This window comes from Sus scrofa, chromosome 7 (assembly GCF_054392235.1).
Source record: "Sus scrofa isolate SSC_HxYL_T2T_F1_AM1 chromosome 7, Sscrofa_HxYL_maternal_Yorkshire_Landrace_v2.0, whole genome shotgun sequence".
NCBI lineage: Eukaryota > Metazoa > Chordata > Mammalia > Artiodactyla > Suidae > Sus > Sus scrofa.
This window is the reverse complement of record NC_139389.1, coordinates 42,670,103-42,682,673: the sequence shown is the minus strand read 5'-3', so window position 1 is coordinate 42,682,673 and position 12,571 is coordinate 42,670,103. Positions and strand designations below refer to the sequence as shown.

Here is a 12,571-nt window from a genome sequence, read left to right as displayed (position 1 = left end):
AGATTATGGAGTTAACATTGTGGGAACAAACCCGCTAGCATCCATGAGGATGTGGGTTTGATTCCTGGCCTTGATCAGTGGGTTAAGGATCTGGCATTGTCATGAGGTGTGGTATAGGTCGTAGACACGACTTGGATCTGGTGTGGTGGTGGCTGTGGTGTAGGCTGGCAGCTGCAGCTCTGATTTGACCCCTAGCCTGGGAACTTCCATATGCCGTGTTTGGCCCTAATAAGACAAAAAATTTCCTACATAGATGATTTAGTTGTAGAGCTTTAGAACTTGAAGGGACCACAGGATGGTGGCCCCCTTCTTCCCCTTTTCTTTTTTTCTTTTTTTTTTTTTAAATAATGAATTTTATTGCATTCATAGCCTTCCACCCCTTTTCTAAGGTAGAAAGTGAATCTTAGGGACTTGGAAATGATTTGCCCGGATCTTTCCAACAGAACTATGTGTACTTCCCAGTCTCTGATCTGTTCCCTTGGAGGCGTCTTAGACACATTTTGTAGTGCAAGTTTCTACCATACTGTTTATCTGTTTCTGTCTCTGTTTTTACTCAAAGCAAACTTCCTTTCTAGTTTCGCATTTTCTGATAGTGCCCTGATAGAGACTCCTGCCTTTGCCATCTTGTCTGCATGGAACATCTTTCATTTAATAGTCTTAAAAAGTTCTCTTCTTCCATTATTTAAAACCCTCCTTATCCACAGAGTGTGTGGGTTACTTTAGATTTACCCATAGGTACAGCTCAGCACGGGAAGTATTGTATGAATCTTCCCTATCAGCAGCTCACCCCCTGCTGTTGGCCAAGTAAAACATAAGCTGCTGCGTCTGTAAACTTAGAGAAGGAAATAGACTGCAGGTATTTATCTATTTCATCAATTCTGCTACATTTGATCATTTTATGTTTGTCAATAATGTGATGGCATTTAAACAAAATGAATTTTAACAGGAAATAGTTTATTAGTCACAATTTATTTTTTCTTTTAGAATTAATGTTAAGAAGGTAGTCTGGGAGTTCCCATCCTGGTGCAGTGGTTAACGAATCCGACTAGGAACCATGAGGTTGCGGGTTCGATCCCTTGCTCAGTGGATTAATGATCCGGTGATGCCATGAGCTGTGGTGTAGGTTGCAGATGCGGCTCGGATCCTGCGTTGCTGTGGCTGTGGTGTAGACTGGTGGCTACGACTCTGATTCGACCCCTAGCCTGGGAACCTCTATATGCCGCTGGAGCGGCCCAAGAAATGGCAAAAAGACAATAAATAAATAAATAAATAAATAAATTACACTTAAAAAAAAAAAAAAAGAAGGTAGTCTGCCTGCAAAGTATAAATAGAATCTCCTCCTCTTGTGTCAATATATTTATTCTTAAGGCGTCTGGACTCTAGGCTTGTTTCTCTTATAAAGGCAGGGTCGTGGTATCTTTTCTCGATGGGCTATGAGAATTTGTCAGTGACATCTCAAGGTGGTGTTGTAGCTGAGCTGGTCACATATCACGATTGTGACTTCAGATGAAGAATCAGCTGATGAAACCCTAAGGAACAGAGATCAGCCTTGATGCATATTTTGATCGTGATAAAAGAGATAGAATTCAGTATTAGATGTGAATTAAATTTGGTTCATGGACGTTGTTCAGCACTTGAGGAGAGCAGTCTAATCATAAGCTCATCAATTATTCAGTAGCATCTCGGGGGTGTTAGTGCACAGAATACAGAAAACCCATCCACTACCCTTTAGAGTTTTTGTTCTAAAACAGAAGGAAAAAAAATACATTATTCTCTTTTTAAATGGATTTTATTCTCCCACAGTGTAAGTGAAGTTTATATGTGCACCAAAAGAATGTACATATAGGCAGGCCACATATTTTCTCATTAATGGGAGTTCATGGAGGACTTGAGGGTAAGATTAGTTTGGAATCTGAAAAGATGGCAGTTTTACAGGACAAGTCAATTTTCCCAATCTTAAGAGACATGAACTTAAATTTTTTGCCTAAGTTTTTTGTTCCTGAGATAAAAGTTATTTGCTTGATATGTGCTGTTCATCCCCTTATTACTAAGTACATAGGAAAGAGTTGGATTTAGTTCATAGGTTCTCAATTTGGACAGTAATTGCAAGACTATCTGAGGATAATCATCTCTGAGTCTTACTCTGCTTTTTTTTTTTGTCTTTTTGTCTTTCTAGGGCTGCTCCCTCAGCATATGGAGGTTCCCAGGCTAGGGGTCTAATCAGAGCTACAGCTGCCGGCCTACGCCAGAGCCGCAGGATCCGCGCCCATCTGCGACCTACACCACAGCTCAAGGCAACACTGGATCCTTAACCCGTTGATCAAGGCCGGGGATCCAACCTGCAACCTCATGGTTCCTTGTCGAATTCGTTAACCACTGAGCCACAACAGGAACTCTTGCCTTTTTTTTTTTTTTTTAAACTGCAGTAGAGAGTGGATGTCAAAGGAATGAAGTTAGTGCTCATAAAACCAAAGCGAGGAGTTCCCGTCGTGGCGCAGTGGTTAACGAATCCGACTAGGAACCATGAGGTTGCGGGTTCGGTCCCTGGCCTTGCTCAGTGGGTTAAGGATCCGGCGTTGCCGTGAGCTGTGGTGTAGGTTGCAGACGCAGCTCGGATCCTGTGTTGCTGTGGCTCTGGCGTAGGCCGGTGGCTATGGCTCCGATTCGACCCCTAGCCTGGGAAACCTCCGCATGCCGCAGGGGCGGCCCAAGAAATAGCAAAAAGACAAAAAAAAAAAAAAAAAAAACCAAAGCGAAAGGATTATGTAAGGGGAAAAAAAAGAATGAAAAGACGACTAGTATAATTTGTGAACAAACATTTCCTTTAGATTGTGTTGTAGAATGGCAGTGAATAAATGTATAAATCAAGATTTGGGGTGACTAATTTCTTAGAATTAACCTTTTTTTAAATTTCACAATTTCACAGAAAATAGCCAAGATAGTCGGGTTTAACAAACTGCATCAAAGTATGCACAGTAGAACATTTTTATAACATCTACCAATGAAAAGCCAATTTCCTTCACACAGACAATAATGCAAATGTTCACAGTAGCTTTGCTACAAAGAAATTAAATTGTTGCAATTGATGATTCCACTGCTTTAATGGGAGTTCATGCTATAATAACCTTTATTAATTAGGAAAATATCATATAATTTAAATCTGAGCAAGAATATTACAGGCCATAAGTTGCCACTGAAGAAATTAAAAAGAAATGGCTATCCTGTATTTTCAAATATTATTACAACTAATAACCTCTGCACTCATCATGACTTTTTCATTGTGTTTTGGCTCTTGGTGCCTATATTTTTCTGCTTCCAGCATACAGTTCATATAGTTTTTAAAATTTTTAAAAAGTTTTTATTACTCAATGAATTTATTACATTTATAGCTGTACAATGATCATCACAATCAAATTTTATAGCATTTCCATCCCAAACCCCAGGCACATCCCCCCACCCCCCAAATTGTTTCCTTTGGAAACCATAAGTTTTTCAAAGACTGTGAGTCAGTATCTGTTCTGCAAAGAAGTTCATTGTGTCCTTTTTTCAGATTCCACATGTCAGTGATAGCATTTGATGTTGGTGTCTCATTGTCTGACTGACTTCACTTAGCACGATAATTTCTAGGTCCATTCATGTTGCTAAAAATGCTGGTATTTTGGTCTTTTTGATGGCTGAGTAATATTCCATTGTGTATATGTACCACATCTTCTTGATCCATTCCTCTGTCAATGGACATTTAGGTTGTTTACATGTCTTGGCTATTGAAAAGAGTGCTGCAATGAACATCAGAGAACATGTGTCTTTGTGAGTCATGGTTTTCTCTGGATAGAGGCCCAGGAGTGGGACGGCTGGATCAAATGGTAGTTCTATTTTTAGTTTTCTGAGGAATCTCCATACTGTTTTCCACAGTGGTTGCAGCAATTTACAATCCCACCAAAAGTGTAATAGGGTTCCTTTTTCTCCACACCCCTTCCAGCACTTAAACTGTTTGTAGACTTTTTGATGATAGCCATTCTGGCTATCATAGTGGTTTTGATTTGCATTTCTCTAATGACGAGTGATTGTGAACCTCTTTTCATGTGTTTTTTGGCCATGTGTGTGTCTTCTTTGGAGAATTGTCTGTTTAGATCTTCTGCCCATTTTTTGATGGGGTGGTTTGTTTTTTTGGTATTGGGTGGTAGGAGGTGTTTATAAATTTTGGAGATGAATCCCTTGTTAGGCAATCTCATATATATATATATGAATGGCAAATGTTAAGCAATCTCATATATATGTATGGTTATCAGCCAAGTTGCCAAATATCTTTCATATATATCTTTCATCCATATCTTTCATATATCTTACAAAATCTGACTAGTAGCAGTAGAGTTGTCAAAATGGCCATTTTCTTCTTGTCTGCTTGTGTTGGCAATGTTACATTATCTTCAATCAGTGGTTTCCTTGTAAGAACTTTTTTAAATTCACCTGTCATTTTGTGAGCAATGATTTAATTTAAACTTTATGAGCTTTGGTAAGTTCAAGTAAGCAGGCCCAGGTAAACCTGATATTTCCCTTGAGCAAAGGAGGACACTACCTTCAGCCCAGCCTCTTTGTGGAATTCCCACTCTTCTCTCAAGACACGTATTTACCCTTATGAGACAAGCGACTATTTTTGACGTGCAGATCATGAAGGGGAGGCAGTGTCCAGCCACCTATTAAATACAACTGAAGCTAATTTTTTTCCTCATTTTTCTAGGTTAAAATGCATATCAATAGAAATGTTAAGATTTTCTTTCCAAATTCCTGTGGTTTGTGTTTCATTCCTCTTAGGATGTAAGTATCCCATTTTAGAGAGCAAGTAGCTAATTATTTGAATATTAACTCTTATTCTGTTGCAAGAGTATAGCATAATTTTTTAGTTGTTTTGGTGTGATACTTATGGAAGGTAACTATATGAGTTTCTATAAATCATAAAATCATGACCTGCTGGTTCTAGAATTGACATTCTTTATCATCTAGTTCTACCTTCCTCAGTGGACAGTTCTTCAAAAGTAGCAACTTTATCTTTTATTAATCTTTGTGTTTCTTAGTCACCTAGCACTGGTCTGGTGTCATAGAGAAAGTTCAATAAATCTCCTATTGAATGAATTATATACAGGTTCAGAAACTGGTTTGTCCTTTGGCAAAGAAATAGGGAATCAGTGTGGTAATTGGTAAAGGGAGTTACGCTCTCTGTAAAATAATCTTGTCAGATATTTTTATGATACAGTTCCTTAGCGTTCCAAGTGGAGACTATCTATAACATTATTTACAGACATAAAATCCTAGAATGACCAGAATTTGGAGCTGGGCTGGATGTTAGAAATCATTTAATCTTTTCCAGAGAAAGACAGTTCAGGAATCCTAAGACCAGAAAATGCCCGTGAACTCCAGTTTTGTTTTTCGTTGTAGCTACTTTACTGCCCAGTGATGCTGCTCTTCTGAGAGATTTAGAATTGGATTTGCAGAATATCAGAATCAAGGTTACACCTACCAGTGTGGTCAGTCTACACCTGTTTATTCTAACTTTTGAATGACAAGGATAGAGTATATATCAAAAGGAGTGAGGCGTCCTTCCCATGAGAAAGTGGAATGTGATTTTTTTGTGAGTGTTTAAGATGCAGACAGGACATCATTTATCTCCCCAAGCGATATTAATTTAAAGTTTAAGGAATACAACTTCAAATTACACACCACATGGGTACTAAGAGCAGAAAGAAATTGCCAAACCATATGCTGGTAAATGCCATCTCTTTCCTCAAGAGAAAGATCATTTATATTTTGCAATTAAAGAGCAGAAGGTCTTTCTCCCCATAAAGTTCGTTCAGTCAGGAAATAACGTGGAGTCGAGTGGGTTTCCCAGGGGAGATTTATGCAGTGTTCAAGGACTCGTTGGCATCTCCACCTGGTGGAACTTTGCCCTTTGTCTATTTCCTGATTAAACTCTGGAGAGTAAACTTTAATTCTAAAAAATATATTAAGCCCTTTTGAAAGAAAACTTTGTAAATAGTTCTTCTGGAAGTGAACTTTAGGAAATTTATATTTAGGTCAACTTGGTTTTTGCAAACTCTTTTAGAGGCAATTGTAGCACTCCAACATTGTGAACTACATATGGTGTTCTTTATTGATGGATGTTGTTTACTGTTTTGGTTAGAACAAATGGGTTTGGATTTCTTATTGCATAATAAACAGTCAGTAACCCTGAGAATTTTAGTACTGGGGTTTTAGTCATTTTTTTGATTTCTGGTGCATTTGACCAGGAGAGTTAACCAGTGTCTGTCTGTCTGTCTGTTTCTCTCACACGCACACACTACACGCACACACACAGTGTAGTTTCTATACCACCATCCTTGGTAAATAAATTTATATGAAGTCTCAGAACCCTCAAGAAATGTATGGAGTTCCCGTCGTGGCGGCGCAGTGGTTAACGAATCCGACTAGGAACCATGAGGTTGCGGGTTCGGTCCCTGCCCTTGCTCAGTGGGTTAATGATCCAGCATTGCCGTGAGCTGTGGTGTAGGTTGCAGACGCAGCTCGGATCCCGCGTTGCTGTGGCTCTGGCCTGGGCCGGTGGCTACGGCTCCGATTAGACCCCTAGCCTGGGAACCTCCATATGCTGTGGGAGCAGTCCAAGAAATGGCAAAAAGACAAAAAAAGAAAAGAAATAATTGTATATTGTATCCTGAATTGTACCATCTCCTCTCCTAGAGTGAGTGCCTGCTCCCTCTGCCTTCCTGCACTTCTCTTTCCTCTTACCTTGAAGGAACAGCTAGAGGTAATCTATTCTCTCAATAGATTATTATCCTGTGAACATCAGGAAGTTTAGACTCTGTGATTGTCAACAGGAGCAAATCTCAGAGCACTAAGTTTAGAAAATGTCAAACTGAAAATCTCTTGAGGTGAAGATCTTTAGTTGGGGTGTATCAGATAGAGTATCCTACAAGGCCATGCTACCCAGATATCTGATATTCATTACTTTTTGCCTGTCTTAGTGTAATGAACTCTTTGTCCTTGCTTTCAAGTTGTTAATTCATTTTTACCTGTGGAGATAGTATCTGTAGTCCCTCTGCTTACCAGTCTGTCCTAGTTACTAAGTCAGGTAACACTAGATGTGGTGAATTGAAACACTTGCTGTCTCATACACAAATGAATTTATTTTGTAATTTTAGAGACCAAAGTTTTTAAAATATTTGTATGTAGTTTTATTAGAAATAAAAATGCTTGGGAGTTCCCATTGTGGCCCAGCCGTAACAAACCCATAACAAAGCCAACTTTAACCATGAGAATGTGGGTTTGATCCCTGGCCTTGCTTAGTGGATCAAGGATCCAGTGCTCCCGAGAGCTGTGGTATAGGTCGCAGATGCGGCTTAGATCTAGCATTGCTGTGGCTGTGGTATAAGCCTGCAGCTGCAGCTCTGATTTGACCCCTAGCCTGGGAGCTTCCATATGCCACTCATGCACCCCACCAAAAAAAAAAAAAAAAGTAAAATAAAAATGCTTGTTATAAAAATCTTAAACATTATAGATATATGGGGTCCACTATGTAAAATTTTTCCCACAGCTGTAGTCCATTGGGTTAACCCTTGTTAATAATTTGGTATTTGCATTTTATATACCTAACAAAATAAGATTTTATTATAATATTGTTTTGCAGCTTGCCTTTTTGCATGTAAATACATATATTTAAGACTTTTTCAATGCCTATGAAAGTATTTAACTTTATACTTTTTTTTTTTTTTTTTTTTTTTTTTTTGTCTTTTGTCTTTTTTGTTGTTGTTGTTGTTGCTATTTCTTGGACCGCTCCCGCGGCATATGGAGGTTCCCAGGCTAGGGGTTGAATCAGAGCTGTAGCCACCGGCCTACACCAGAGCCACAGCAACTCGGGATCCGAGCCGCATCTGCAACCTACACCACAGCTCACGGCAACACCGGATCGTTAACCCACTGAGCAAGGGCAGGGACCGAACCCGCAACCTCATGGTTCCTAGTCGGATTCGTTAACCACTGCGCCACGACGGGAACTCCACTTTATACTTTTTTTTATTTGTTTCTCTTTTTAGGGCCGAACCTGCAGGATATGGAGGTTCCCAGGTTAGGGGTCACATCTGAGCTGTAGCTGCTGGCCCACACCACAGTCATAGCAACACCTAGATCCGAGCTGCATCGTAACCTACACCACAGCTCATGACAACGCCAGATCCTTAACCCTTTGAGTGAGACCAGGGGTCAAACCTGCGTCCTCATGGATACTATTCAGATTCGTTTCTGCTGAGCCACAATGGGAACTCCATAACTTTATTCTCTTTAAATCATTGTATAATAGTCCATCTTTAGGCTTACCATTGTTTATCCAATTTCTGTTAAATGGGCATTTACTTTTTAAAATTTTGTTACTGTAACAGAAAGTGCTGAAGTTGACACCCTTACCTATTTAATTTTGTACTCATATGTGACTATCCAGTTTAATTTTTTCAAAATGGCTAGCCAACATTTTTTTGTTGTTGTAATAATCCATATTTTCTCCCACTGAATTGAAATGCTACATTATATTTACTGAACTGAATTCCTGTGTATGGGTTTATTTCTGGATTAAAATGTTTCAATGATCTATCTCTCTAAAATGACATCGTTTAAATTGATCTAATTTATGATTTGCTTTCTCATCCAGTAAATTGGCCTCCTTACTCTTCTTTTTTAGAATATATATAAAATCACATATTTATTCTTTCAGTTGAACTTTTTTTTTTTTTTTGATCTTTTTAGGGTGGTGCCAGCGGCGTATGGAGGTTCCAAGGCTAGGGGTCAAATCAGAGCTGTAGCTACTGGCTTACACCACAACTCACGGCAACGTCAGATTCTTAACCCATGGAATGAGGCCAAGGATCGAACCCGTGTCCTCATGAATGCTAGTCAGGCTTGTTAACTGCTGAGCCACGACGGGAACTCCTGTCAGTTGAACTTCATCACCTCAGTTTACTTTAAAAACTCTGTTGTGATTCTGATCAGGATTACTTATAATTCCTGTGTTAATTAGAACTGTCTCTCAGCTTAAAAAACCTCTTATTAAATATAAAATTCTCATTTTTCATTCTTAGTTTTCTAATATATGTGCCTGTTTGTCAAATTAATTGTTCTTAACTGTGTGTCCCTACCAAGAATGTCTGGTTGAATTTTGCTTTCTGTTGTTAAAACATTGTCCTTGTTCACAATATAAAGTTGCAGATCATTTCCCTCCTATTTTTCAGCCAGCTGTTTTGGGCATGGAAGAATATGCACAGATGAACAGTGCAGAGGTTGGTTTGCCTACCTGCACAGTTAGAAATTCGAATGCAACTTATGGTCGGCCTCCCATGTCCCAGGTTCTTCCATATCTGAAGATCCACAGTTGTGGCTTGTGTAGGACTGTAGCATTTGCTGTTAGAAGAATTGCATATAAGTGGACCCGTGCAGTTCAAACCTTTGTTGTTCAGGGGTCAACTGTAATAATTTTATATGGTCCCCTTAGCAAACTATCCTTATTTTCTCATATATTTTCAGTTGATTCTCATGGATTTTTCCAGGGGACAATGAGAGTATGAGCAAATAGTGATTTTTTTCCCCCATTTGTTTCCTAATCCATTTACCTTTAACTTGATTTTCTTAATTGCATTATCTTTTGTTCCTGAAAAATGTTAATAGTGTTGAGTAGACATCCTTGACTTATTTCTGAACTTTCTAGGTATGTTTCTAGATTTTATTATTAACTGGATGCTTATATCTATTATAGTTAGGCTGTGAATGTGTGTATAAAGTTAAGGAAGTATTTTTTTATTATATAATAAACTTTAAAAATGAACTTAATGATTGCTTAAAAAGGAAGTTTAGCTTTCATTGAGTTATGTGATTTTCTTCTCCTTTAACCTTTTAATTTGATGACTAATATCAAATTAATATTTGATATTATTTTTCTTAATATTCATATGTCCTTCTTGGGATTGGCTTTGTCCTGAATCCTTCTGCTAATTGTGTCTTCCAATATTATACATATGATTTTTTTCATTTATACTGATTTTTGAGTGTGTGGATATTGTTGGATCTTCGCATCAGGGTTATATTGGCTTCATAAGAAGGGGCAGGAAACTTTACTTCTTTTTATGAGCACAGGAATAGTTTAAATAACATTGTAATTATCTGATCCTTGAAGTTTTGAAGAAACCCGATCATGAAACTGTTTGGGTCTGAGATATTGGGAGGTTGGGAGTTAGGAGTACACTGGGCAGGTAGGTAGGCTATTTCCTTAGCATCCCATTCTCCTATCCAAATCTAAGATTCAGTAGGTGTATCAGATAGGTTTTTAGACTCCTAGTTTTCAGCACTTTTGCTAACATTATTAGATATCTTGATGGCTTCTGGAGCTACACGGGAAACATAGCAGGACTGAACCATTGTCTTTAGAAAGGCCTGCTTGCCCGGTTGGCCCTTGTCTGGTGTCTGGGAACTTCCTACCATTAATTGATAAGAATGGTTTACTTAAAGTGTTATACAAATACTGTGGTTTCTGTTGAACACAGCTTTCCTTTGGGACCTTGAATTTGGATACACGCCACTCAGAGGCTACCTAAGTGAGCAGACCTCATTAAACACTCCTGGGCTAACAAACTTGCTGGTTGGCATCGTGCTGTTGCAATTTGCTGGGGGAATTTAGCATATACCATGTAACTCCACTGAGAGAGGAGCCTTGGAAACGTGTGTCTGGTTTCCCCGGACTTTGCCCCATGTGCTTTTTCAAAAGCTTTGCTGATTTTGCTTTGATTCTTTTGCTATAATAAATCAGTCAAGAGTCCAGTTTTTAGGGCTTTCAAAGGCAGGTGCTGCAGAGGGTGAAGGATTTGCTTTGGGAATGAGGGGAGTGTGCTGCAAGCCCTCAGGTGCTCCTAATGTAGGCGCCGGGAGCCTGTTTATTCACCTGCCTAACTCATCCTCTGTGTCCCTCCATGTCACATTTCTTGCTGTTGCACCGTCCATGGGGGTGGTTATGGAGTAGGAGGTAATTGGTGAAACTGGACCTTGAGGATCTTCCACTGCAGTGTCGGGGGATATAAAGACAGTTTTTTCACACACCTCGTTGATAATGGATCTGGATGTGGAAGTTTAAAGATTAGGAGTGGCTGAGCCTTTAATCCTGATACAAGTGGAGATTTCAGGAAGGTGTGGTGGCCTCGTGGAGAGAGCACATCTGGCTTAGTTCCCCTAGTTTCTGGTGCAGCAGAGGGGTATCTGGCTTACACCTCTGAGCTGTCAGCCACATCTTCACTTCAGGTACCTGCATGGTCGTGAGGGCTCTGGTCCTCTAGTTCCCCTGCTGGCTTACTTACACCTGGAAAAGTACTACTTGGAAATACAATAGAGATTTAAACATATAAACGTTTTTAGCTTTCAAAGAAAATAACTCCATGTTCTAACATGTAAAGCTGTTAGGTTTTAAGCCCTTGGATTGTCAGTTACATTTGTACAGAGGCATTGCATACAAAAGCCAGGAAGTACCCGTAGTGAGATTAAATGTAAGGATGTTCTAGTAAACACAGGCTACCTGATTATCAGGGCTACACGTTTGGACTGGAAATTACAGTCTTGATAAAAATATGAGGGTTATTTTTTTTGGGAGGGGTTAGGATGTACACTAGAAACTTCCATTAATAATGTCCAGTTATTTTTGTGACTTTTGAAGATTATATATATGTATATATATTTAGAGCCATACCCGTGGCATATGGAGGTTCCCAGGCTAGGGGTCAAATTGGAGCAACAGCTGCCCACCTATGCCACAGCCACAGTAACTCAGGATTTGAGCCCCATCTGCGACCTACACCACAGCTCACGGCAATGCCGGATCCTTAACCCACTGAGCGAGGCCAGGGATCGAACCTGCATCCTCATGGATGCCAGTCAGATTCACTTCCACTGAGCCATGATGGGAACTTGTGAAGATTATAGTTTTAATAAAACATTTAAGATGGTTTCATACTGAAAGCTCTGAAATTATTTGAAATTCCTTTTGTGATTTGGGTCTAGATCTATGCCCAAATGAGTTTTCTCCTGGGTCTAGTTAGTTACTAATGCATCTGTGCTGAAAGAGGAGCACTTCTGGTTGTTGATTTTCCTTTTCTGACATACTGAGAAATGAGAGACCTGTAGTTTGAATACAGTTTTCTAGATTTGTATGTGTGTGTGCGTGCGTGCGTGCATTTTTAGGGCTGCACCTGTGGCATGTGGAGGTTCCCAGGCTAGGGGTCTAATTGGAGCTGTAGCCGCTGGCCTACACCACAGCAACACAAGATCCGATTCATGTCTGCAGTCTATACCGCAACTACATCGCAACGTCTGATCCTTAACCCACTGAGCAAGGCCGGGGATCAAATCTGCCTTCTCATGGATACTAGTCAGATTCGTTTCTGCTCAACCACAATGGGAACTCCCAGTTTTCTAGACTGTGGTGGCTCCAAGTGCTGTTAGAAGACCACAACTTTCCTGGTGTGGTAAGGCAGTGAGGGTAGTGGAGTTGATAGAGGTA

At 39.6% G+C, this 12,571-nt stretch overlaps 1 protein-coding gene and 1 long non-coding RNA gene across 8 annotated transcripts in view; one reads left to right on the top strand and one right to left on the bottom strand.

Moving 5' to 3' along the window:
- BTBD9 (BTB domain containing 9) overlaps positions 1–12,571 on the top strand; it is a 406,522-nt gene that overhangs the window by 20,964 nt on the left and 372,987 nt on the right.
- Positions 2,137–11,758, bottom strand: LOC146401535 (uncharacterized). Its single transcript, XR_014810109.1, has 3 exons — positions 8,044–11,758; positions 2,670–6,404; positions 2,137–2,185 (listed from the first exon to the last, which is right to left on the bottom strand). It is a non-coding gene; the product is annotated as an uncharacterized LOC146401535 (long non-coding RNA).